This window comes from Pelophylax lessonae (assembly GCF_965119305.1).
Source record: "Pelophylax lessonae genome assembly, chromosome: 6".
NCBI lineage: Eukaryota > Metazoa > Chordata > Amphibia > Anura > Ranidae > Pelophylax > Pelophylax lessonae.
The window spans coordinates 211950249-211961409 of NC_138773.1; the positions used below are offsets into that span (position 1 = coordinate 211950249).

The window sequence follows — 11161 nt, forward strand, 5'->3', positions numbered from 1 at the left end:
AACACGGTTTGAATTTTTAGTGAAGCCCAGGAAGAGTTACCAGGAAGTTAGGAGCTCACTCGATTTCTGTCAGGATCAACAGAAATCTGATTTATGCACGTATTGAACAGATATATCAAAATATTTTCAAAGCTATATTAAAACAGACACAAATGACCCAATTCACACCAAAATTCAGCAAAAAATTGACAATTCTGTTTTGGAATCAGTTTTTTTTAAGAATTTAAAAAGTATTTTTATAATAGTGTACTGTATTTTTACATCCTAACATGGGAGATTGTGCACACCTCTGCTATTGTGCCTCACCCCCCTTCCATAACACAGTTTAAAGGCAGATGATAGATGGGTGGAGGGTGGAGGGAGCGTTTCGACTTAGAAAAAGTTTCCTGCACTACTTTTGGTGCGACTTGCTTTGACCTCTGTTAAAGAAGTCGTATGAAAGCCATGAAATCGTGCAGAGATGTCGGAGCGAAATTCTCATGACTTTGAAGCCGCAGCAGTGTAAACAAGGGCTAAGGCTTGTTATTTACCTGCAAAAGCCTCCTCTGTGTAGACCTCCAAAAAGGCCTAAAGCTAGCCATTGATGGAGCGATCTTCCATGGTTGCAGGAAAGAAAATCGCTTGATTACTCCATCAACACTGGCTCCTGCGAAGCAATTTTGCTCTGGAGCCTCCAACGCCAGGAAAACACAGTGATTACTTCTAGCGCCTAAAATAGCAATAATCACATGTAAAATCTGACAGACTGCTTGTATCCAAGTTGATCAATCAACTTAATTATATTCAGCCTGCCCATACATAGTTCAAATCTTGGCCAGTCCCTGCTAAACTGGCCAAGATTCGAACTCTCTATGGCCGAACTAAAGACTGTTGGTGGATGCTACCATCTTGAATGTGATGTCATCAGCCCCAACAGACCCAGAGCTGTCACTTACATAGTTACATAGTTAGCGAGGTTGAAAAAAGACACCAGTCCATCCAGCTCAACCTATGATGTGTGTGTGTGCGTGTTTGCTGTTAACCGTACATTGTATACCCCTCTATGTTGTGGTCTTTAAGGTGCCCATCTAATAGTTTTTTGAAACTATCAATGCTCACTGCTGATACCACTGTTTGCCGAAGAGAATTCCACATCCTTACTGCTCTTACTGTCTCTCACTTGAGAGACACTCGACTGAAATTTCATTCGCTCCACACCCGGCAGCTAGTAAAAGCTTATGTAGGAAGTTGAGGGGAGGGGCAGAGAAGCTGGGTCAGCACAGAGAGTAATTTGACACTCCCAGAGGAGGAGAGAGCTATGGTGTGCAAGGAATGCTGAGCTATGGAACTGACTAGACACATTTTCTAGAAAGTTTAAAGGCACATTGCATTGCACAGTTAATGACAAGGTCTCTGTAAGAGCCAATTTCTGTAACAACTACTTTATTGGGGTAAAAATACAGCAAAACACTCACATGGACTGGCACTCAGCCAGTGCAGGCATGGACAGCGATATGGGTGCTACAGCGTGTGCAGGCTCCTCCCCCCGTGAGCCAAACCAGGAGGTGAGCGGCCAGCATTACTATAAATGCACCAAGTCACTTTATGATATTGAAGCACCAGCACTTGGTCACTTGATACCAGCACAGCATAGAAGAAATTACCCACTTTTTATGGACTTTTTGCACCTATTTTAAATTTAAACTTGTGTATGCTTATGTGTGATTAATAGATATATTTATTCGCACAAGCACTTATTGTGACACTAACTATTAATTTATAGTATTCTCATCATTCACGGAATTCGTTTTTTTATCACCTGGATCATTTTATTATCACAGAATTTAAGAGCACTTGCACCTTTCTGTGATACATATTTATAATTATTTATTTATTCACAGATACATTATTTTATTAGATATACACTTTGCTTATATTTATTGTATTTATCCTTTGGCGCTACATACTCTATACTTTCTGGATTGTCTTGGTGTTAGGTGAATACACTTTATGTTGGCAGCCATCGGTCCCCTTATCTGGCTATTAAGCAATTAATTGGGGTTAAAAGTTTTTTATATTGTTCAGCGCTGATTAAAGATTGCAACCTGCTGCAATCTTTTTTTATATATATATATATATATATATATATATATCCTTGCTTTGTTGATATTCCCCTCCCCTCTTCTCCCAATTTCCTTTTTTTTTTTTTTTTGTTCTGTGTTTGTATGTATGGATAATCTTTGTGCAGAGTAATGAACTGTAGTTGTAACTATTTGTTTTGTTTATATGTTTAATAATAAAAGAAAAATTTATTTGTAAAAAGATTGCAACCTGTCCTACTTCAACAGGAACCAGCCAAACCAACCGAGATTCGAACCGTTAATGGGCAGGCGGAATGTACCAAGTTGATTGATCGATCAACTTGGGTACAACCAGCCTGCCAGAAATTGCTTCTGAATATCGCAAGTGGCTGCTATAGCCGCTAGCGATAATTACTGTCTTCTCCTGGCGGGGACGGCTTCCCCTGCCCGCCCCCACACCGGGAGCAGACAACAGTTTGGCAGGAGGGATTCCACTGTTAGCACTGTGTGGTGATGGGGGAATCATGCAAATTTCTTTCCTGCAACCCGTGGAAATTTGCACCGTGTATAGCCTTCTTTTTTTTTTTTTAGCACATACTAACACAGCTTGTTGGTGTGAACTGAAACAATAGGACATAAGGCAAATTACTTGGCTGCGTTAGGCTATGTTGCCAAAAGCATATGATGTGAGTGGGCCCTTAGGTCTTAAAAATGAAAACAGAAATAATTTTAAACAAATAGGAAAAAAGACAAAGGATAAAGCGTGGAGAAAAAAAATCTAGCTAAGGAAACAGGGGAGAGGACGGAGTGAATTAGAGTCATTTAGTTATATTTCATTAATCAGGAGTTTAAGACTTTAAAGAGGAACTTCACTCTTTCAATTAACATTGACTATTTTTAATCCTTACGCTGCTAGCGTTAGTGAATTCATAGGAAAGTACACTGCTCAAAAAAATTAAAGGAACACTTTGAAAACACACATCAGATCTCAATGGGGAAAAGTATCATGCCAGATATCTATACTGATATGGACTGGGTATTGTTAGGAACGAAACAATGCCACATCTTTTGATGGAAATGAAAATTATCAACCCACAGAGGGCTGAATTCAAAGACACCCCAAAAATCAAAGTTGAAAAATTATGCAGCAGGCTAGTCGATTTTGCTGAAATTTAATTGCAGCAACTCAAAATGGTACTCAGTATTTTGTATGGCCCCTACATGCTTGTATGCATGCCTGACAATGCCGGGGCATGCTCCTAATGAGACGACGGATGGTGTCCTGGGGTATTTCCTCCCAGATCTGGGCCAGGGCATCACTGAGCTCCTGAACTGACTTAGGTGCAACCTGCCGGTGTTGGATGGACCGAAACATAATGTCCCAGAGTTCTATTGGATTTAGGTAAGGTGAGTGTGGGGGCCATTCAGTGGCATCAATTCCTTCGTCCTCCAGGAACTGGCTGCATACTCTCACCACATGAGGTGGGGCATTGTCGTGCACCAGGAGGAACCCAGGACCCACTGCACCAGCATAGGGTCTGACAATGGTTTTAAGGATTTCATCCCGATACCTATTGCAGTCAGGGTGCACTGTCTAGCCTGTAGAGGTCTGTGCATCCCTCCATGGATATGCCTCCCCTGACCATCACTGACCCACCACCAAACTGGTCATGCTGAACGATGTTAAAGACAGTATCACGTTCTCCATGGCTTCTCCAGACCCTTTCATAGCTGTCACGTGTGCTCAGGGTAAGCCTGCTCTCATCAGTGAAAAGCAAAGGGTGCCAGTGGCAGACCTTCCACTTCTGGTGTTCAATGGCAAATGCCAAATGAGCTCCACGGTGCCGGGCAGTAAGCACAGGGCCCACTAGAGGACGTCAGGCTCTCAGGCCACCTTCATGAAGTCTGTTTCGGATTGTTTGTTAAGAAGACATTCACACCAGTGGACTGCTGGAGGTAATTTTGTAGGGCTCTGACAGTGCTCATCCTGTTCCTCCTTGCACAAAGTAGCAGATACCGGTCCTGCTGATGGGTTAAGGACTTTCTTTGGACCTTTCCAGCTCTCCTAGAGTAACTGCCTGTCTCCTGAAATCTCCTCCATGCTCTTGAGATTTTACTGGGAGACGCAGCAAACCTTATGGCAATGGCACGTATTTATGTGCCATCCTGGAGGAGTTGAACTGCCTGTGCAACCGCTATAGGGTCCAGGTATCGCCTCATTCTACCAGTAGTGCCAATGACCCTTGCCAAACGCAAAACTTGTGAAAAACAGTCAGAAAAGATGAGTAGGGGAAAAAAATGTCAGAGGGCTCCACCTGTAAGACCATTCCTGTTTTGGAGGTTGTCTCATTGTTGCCCATTTAGTGCACCTGTTACTTTTATTAACAACAAAGCAGCTCAAACTAATTACCAACCCCCTCTGTTACTTAACTGACCTGATCAAAATCCCAGGAGTTTCTTTGACTCACTGATATACTCTAATTAAAACGTGTTCCTTTTATTATTTTGAGCAGTGTGTATTATATTTATTTGTTTTAGGCTGGGTTCATCCATGTCGCATGACAGGAGAGTGTGTCCGGCTCTAAATGGAGTCGGTTCACATATCTTCAGGGAGGCTGCGGAGCGAATTGCACAGGCGTCGTGTGAGTCTGTCAGGGAAGACATGCCCGTACAGGTGGAGGTTTGCGGCGCATATACATGCGCAAGCCAGCAACTGTTCAGGCAAACTTACATGGTTACAGGGAACGCGCAAAGGCGAATGCGCATGCACACGGGCGCCTGTCACTAATGTTCGCGTCAGGCAGGCTATTTACACTGGCTGCAGTATGGACTCATTGCTGTTTGGTCTGCAACTTCTGTGTGTTATTCCTGTTTCCTGTGCTGACCTCTGATTCTGATCCGGCTTACACCTGACTTACGTTTGTTTGCGCAATACCTCCACATCGGCTTGTTTTTGGATTCTTCTTCTGCCTACTGTCTCTGCTCAATCTACCTGAACATTACCGACATGGCTCTTCGGACTCTGCATCCGCACATCCAGTCTGCTTCAGCTGCTACTTCAGTCTGCCAAGCTCTGTGCCAGCTTACCTACCACCAGCCTGTCTGCTGCACATCCTCTTGCTGATTGCTGCCATGCGGATTACTGGACTGACTGCAGGCACTCCTACGTCTCTGTGCTCTTGTGGCTGCTGTCTCTATATCAGCAACCCCTGAGCCGACACTGTACGAGCGGCTCTACTCTACACATTGGGCTCCCTGACCAGGTACGTGACAGCATCTTTGGCTCTATTTCAGGTCCGAATTAAAGCGGAGTTCCGGGCACAAAATCGATATTTTTTTTTTGTGTCCGCTTCTTCACCTTCACCTGAAAAGGAATTGGATAGTTAGGTTTTTTTTTTTTTTAAAACTCACCTTGTAATTGAAGATCGAAAATACTCACCTCAATGTACTTCCTCCCTCTGTGCCGCGAATTCTCCGTCACTTCCTCCTTCGCGATGATTCCTGGGAGCTGAACGTCATCGCTCCCAGGAATCAATGCGACAGCACCGGCCCCGCTCGTCACTTCCGGGGCCGGAAGTGACGAGCGGGGCCGGTGCAGGCGCATTCTGGGAGAAGAGGACGCGGAAGAAGACGCGGAAGAGGATCGCGCCGGCTTCAGCTGCCCACAAGAGAGATGGAAACGCTGTGAAAGAAATTTTATAAGTAAGTATTTCTTCTTGCAGGTAAGTGCGAACCGGGACAGATCAGAGGCTAGCCATTGTGGAATGTACTAGCCCTGACTGTCCCGGGGGTATGTTTATTGAAAAATGCTTTCTGTGCCCGGAACTCCGCTTTAAGGCGAAAATTTGGGCCCAATTCGTCCCTGAAACAGAGAACAGGGACACACCAGACCCCTGTTGTGAGCCGTATGTGAATCAAGTGTGAACCCAGCTTTAAACATTTTTTTACATTTATTCAGTTCCTTCCTGGTTTCCATGCCTAGACAAATTATGTCTTACCTACCAGGAGTCTTCAATAGGGGAAGAGGGGCTTTCTCAGCTAAACACACTCTCTCCGGCTTGTACGCTTGAGCTAGGGGGCAGGTGGATACCAGGAAGTAAATTTTACATGAATCATCTGCCCTTACTCAAAATGGCCACAGCCAGAAATTCTAGTGGCTGTTTTTTAAAGCGTTTTCTCAACAAAATAAAGGATGAAGACACAGATGAATGAGTGAGTTTGCTTTGAATATTAAAAATGAAATAAATAGCATTTTGGTTTAGGATGCTCAGATGACGTGTAGTTCCACTTTAAGCCCCCATTCACATTGAATGCAACTTTAAAATTATGCTACTTCACTTGAAGTAGCACAATTTCACAGCCACAGGTCAGTGCGATTTCAGGTGCGACTTGCCTGACATCTCTGTGACTTCATGTACAGATGACGGTGAAAGTCGCACCTGAAATTGCAAAAAGCAGTGCAAGAACCTTTTTTTCACATCGATGCAGGACCGCAAAGTTAGAGTCACACCGATTTGAATAGTCCCATTGCTGACAATAGGGTGCAACATGTCATGTGATTTGGAACTGTCAAATATCAAGACAAGTCGCACCGGTGTGAACGGGGGCTAGGGCCTTGTTTACACTGGTGGCTGGTAAAAAACAGGCAGCTGGCCATGGGTTTTACCATACCCCCAACCACTACACTTAACCCAAAATGTCAGCCAGAGTGGTTAGTTCACAGGCCGCAGCTGCAGTGACTTGATTTGCGGCTGCTGTAAAAATGATACCAGACATTTGGCAGGTATATATGTGATAGTTTCCCACACAGGGTTGCTTACAAGTTAAAAATCAGTATTTTTTGCTAGAAAATGACTTAGAACCCCCAAAATTGTGCGATCGGCGAGCCAGATGGTCCCTGGCAGTCTCTATGCCTCTCTGAGGCCTGGGCGCGACGTCATGACATTACGTCTGGCCTGGCAGTAATAAATACTGCTGTGATCTTGGCTGGAAAGTCAAAATTGTTTTTTTTTTTTTTTATCTCAGGCTTATTAGCCTGGAGGAGAGATCTGAGGTCTTGTTGACCCCAGATCTCTCCATAAAGAGGACCTGTCATGCACTATTCCTATTACAAAGGATATTTACATTCCTTGTAATAGGAATAAAAGTGATTAAAAAAAAACAAAAAAATGTAAAGGGAAAATGTAAAAATATAAATAAAATAAACAATAAAAAAAAGAAAAAATGTACAGTGCCCCTGTCCCCGCAAGCAGAAGTGAACGCATATGTACGTCGGCGCCCACATACGTAAATTGCGTTCAATTCACACGTGAGGTATCGCCGCGAATGTTAGAGCAAGACCAATAATTCTAGCCCAAGACCTCCTCTGTAACTATAAACAGGTAACCTGTTAAAATTTTTAAAGTGTTGCCTATGGAGATTTTTAACCACTTACGGACCCCCCACCGCAGTTGTACGTCACTAATTTGACACTAAATATTGGGGTTATGGCGGCAGATAGCTGCCATAACCTGGAATTTTTTACAGGGCGGAATCAATTTTATGGATGGCGTCTTTTTGACCCCAGATTTCACATTAACCGGTTGCCGACCGCCGCACGACTATATACTGCGGCGGTCAGCCCCGGCCAGGCAGAGTGACGTATCGGTACGTCACTCGCCTGTCACTGACTTGCGAGCCTATCGCGGGCGGGCGCGCGCCCGCCGAGGCGCGCGCCCGCCGCGGCTCGTTCACAGGCAAGTCAGTGCGTGTGACCGGCGGACTCGATGTCCGCCAGTCACACTGCGATCGCTCCTGTGAAGGGAGAAAGACAGAGCAGCTTGTGTAAACAAGCTGCCTGTCAGTTCTCCCTGTGTAAAAGTAAAGATCTGACCGTTCTACTATGTAGAACGGTTGATCTTTGCTTTTACACCAATAGGAATGTCCCTACACAGTAGAAAGCACGCCCCTAGGACACACTTAACCCCTCCCTGTCCAATAAAGTTAACCCCTTCCCTGCCAGTGTCATTTTTGCAGTAACAGTGCATATGTATAGCACTGATTACTGCAGTAATGTCACTGGTAACCCCAAAAGTGTCAAAAATGTCAGTCAAGGGTCCGATCTGTCCGCCGCAATGTCGCAGTACCGAAAAAAAAATCGCAGATCGCCGCCATTACGCGTTAAAAAAAAAAACACCAAAAATGACAAAAATCTTTCTCTTTGTTAGTAAACGCGATAACTTTTGCGCAAACCAATCAAAATACGCTTTTTGCGATTTTTTTTACCAAACATAGGTAGCATAAAACAAATTGGCCGAAAAATGTTAAAAAATTTTGATTTTTACTTTTTTTTTTGGGGAATTTCATATAAAAAAATGTGAAAAATATTGTTATTTTTGCAAAATTTACGCTCTTTTTTTGTTTATAGCGCGTGATCAAAAAATCGCACAGGTGATCAAATACCACCAAAAGAAAGCTCTGTTTGTGGGAAAAAAAGGACGTCAAATTCGTTTAGGTACAGCGTCGCACGACCGCGCAATTGTCCGTTAAAGTCACGCAGTAAAAAATCGCAAAAAAACCCCTGGTCCTTTAGCAGCCAAATCCTCCGGGGCTTAAGTGGTTAAAGAGGACCTGTCCTGCTTATTTATATTACAAGGAATGTTTACATACATTGTAAAAGGAATAAAAGTGATGACATTTTTTTTTTTAAAGGGACAGTGTATAAGTAAAAAATAAAAGGTAAAATAAATAAGAAAAAAAAAAATTTAGAGCACCCCGTCCCTCCAAGCTTGTGCGCAGAAGCGAACACATATGCAAGTCGCGGCCACACATGTAAATGTGTTCAAACCACACATATGAGGGATCACCACGATCGTTAGAGTGAGAGCAATAATTCTAGCCCTAGACCTCTTCTGTAACTCTAAACTGGTAACCTGTGGAAATTTTTAAACTGTCGCTTATGGAGTTTTTTAAGTACCAATGTCTGTCGCCATTCCACGAGTGTGCGCAATTTTAAACCAGGACATGTTGGGTATCTATTTACTCAGGGTAACATTTTCTTTCGCAATATAGAAAATAATTGGGCTAACTTTACAGTTTTCTTATTTTTTTGTTTTTTTCCCAAAAAATTCAGTTTGTAAGACCACTGCGTAAATACGGTGTGACATAAAGTATTGCAACAATCTTCATTTTATTCTCTAGGGTCTCTGCTACAAAAAAATTATGTTTGGGAGTTCTAAGTAATTTTCTAGCAAAAAATACTGATTTTAACTTGTAAACAACAAGTGTCAGAAATAGGCCTGGTCCTTAAGTGGTTAAGTACCGAAGTTTGGCAACATTCCACGAGTGTGTGAAATTTTAAAGCGTGACATGTTAGGTATCTATTTACTTGGCGTAACATCATCTTTCACATTATAAAAAAAAAATTATTTATTTTTTTTATTTTAAATTCTTGAAACTGTTTTTTTTCCAAAAAAAAAATGTTTTTGAAAAATTGCTGCGCAAATACTGTGTGACATAAAAAGTCACAACAACCGCCATTTTATTCCCTAGGGTCGTTGCTAAACAAAAAAATATATAAATTATAATATAAATAAAAATAATAATATAAAAAAATATATATATATATGTTTAGGAGTTCTGAGTAATTGTCTAGCAAAAAAAAATGATAATTCTTACATGTAGGAGTGGAGTGCAAGAATTGACCCTGTATGGAAGTCATTAAGGCTCCAGTACCCGGAAGTGATGTCATGACATCCCTTCCGGGTTTCTACATTGGAGACCCGATCAGAGCTGAATCCGGCTTAATTCAGGTCTTCGGCCAGCCGGCGAACGTGCTGTGGAAGGGGGTGGGGGAACGTCCCCTCCCTCTCCTTGTAATAACAACCGTCGGCTCTAAGTGCCGGGTCACACTTGCGAATTCGCAGCCTGTTCCCGCATCTGAAACGCACCCCTGGCAGTTCACACTGCCATATGCGATACGCAGGGGGTGTCAATGAAATGTTAACGACACCCCCAGTTTGATCGCATATCGCAGTGCGATCTGACAGTTCGCACAGGATCGGATCGCACAAGTGTGAACCACTGTGCGATCCGATCCTGATGCGGCTGGAAAAAAGGGTCATGTGCGTGTTTGGTGCGGATACAGTGCGAATTCAGTGTATGGCTGAATTTGCATCCGCACCTCCGATCGAATGTAACGAAGGAGCAGTGCGCTCCGAATTACATGCGATCGGCGCACTCGCAGAAATGTGAACCGGCCCTTAACAACAGTACTGGGTTGTTGCCTCTAGCTGCAGGCATCACCCCGGTACAACTCCATGAAGCCAAGGCCGCAGATTTGCGCTCCAACAGCGTGAAGGGGTTTAAAAAAAGTGGCTCCTAACTTTTTTAGCTGGCCCCTCGATTCAAAGCAAGTTCGTCAACATCTGTTATAAAAATTAAAGTGAATGTTGTCACCATAAAATTTCAATTGGATAAAAACAAACTGCTCTCATGTTCCTTCCAGACTCTCTCCTGCCCTCCCTTGTAGAACTACAGGTCTCAGAATGTCTCTATGGTCATTATAGGGGGCTGTGCTGCATTTCCTACCAGCTAAACAGTACACAGCTCAGGAGAGAATGACGTGGGATTTCATGAATTATTATCGTTCTTTATGAGAACAAACTGTGAGTGAACTATAAATGAAGAGCTCTGCTCAGCCTGGATGAGTGTTCTACGCTCCGGAAGTCTTTACCTTGTACTGGCCGCCTTCATACACACAGCTCCGTCTTATGGCAAGTCACTGGGTCCAAACGTGGCTGTTCCTACAGCGCCACCTAGTGTTATAAACCGCTAATGACCGAAGCTGCCCTAAAGTCCTAGAAATATCACATCATTCTTTTCAATCGGACTGCAAACAGAAGACTTATGTATCTATAAAATCTATAAAAACAATAATAAGTTTTTTATTGCTAAAGTACCTCTGTCAAAGCGTATACTATTGTCAACGGGGAAAATAAATTGTATAGATTAAGGTGCGGTAGCCAGGTAGAGATGTGCAAGTCGAGGATAGTACTGAAATATGCCTGTGTTTGGGTTCTGAATTGTGAGTGGTATTTTTACTCTTAGGGCTCTTTCACACG

At 43.1% G+C, this 11161-nt stretch overlaps 1 protein-coding gene across 2 annotated transcripts in view; it reads right to left on the reverse strand.

The window, feature by feature from the left end:
* FTCDNL1 (formiminotransferase cyclodeaminase N-terminal like) overlaps window positions 1-10818 on the reverse strand; it is a 93115-nt gene extending 82297 nt beyond the window's left edge. For both annotated transcript variants that reach the window (XM_082261941.1, XM_082261940.1), the window contains exon 1: window positions 10774-10818. The gene's annotated coding sequence lies outside the window, so the exon portion shown is untranslated. The remainder of the gene's footprint in view (window positions 1-10773) is intronic.
* Window positions 10819-11161: the final 343 nt, after the last annotated feature.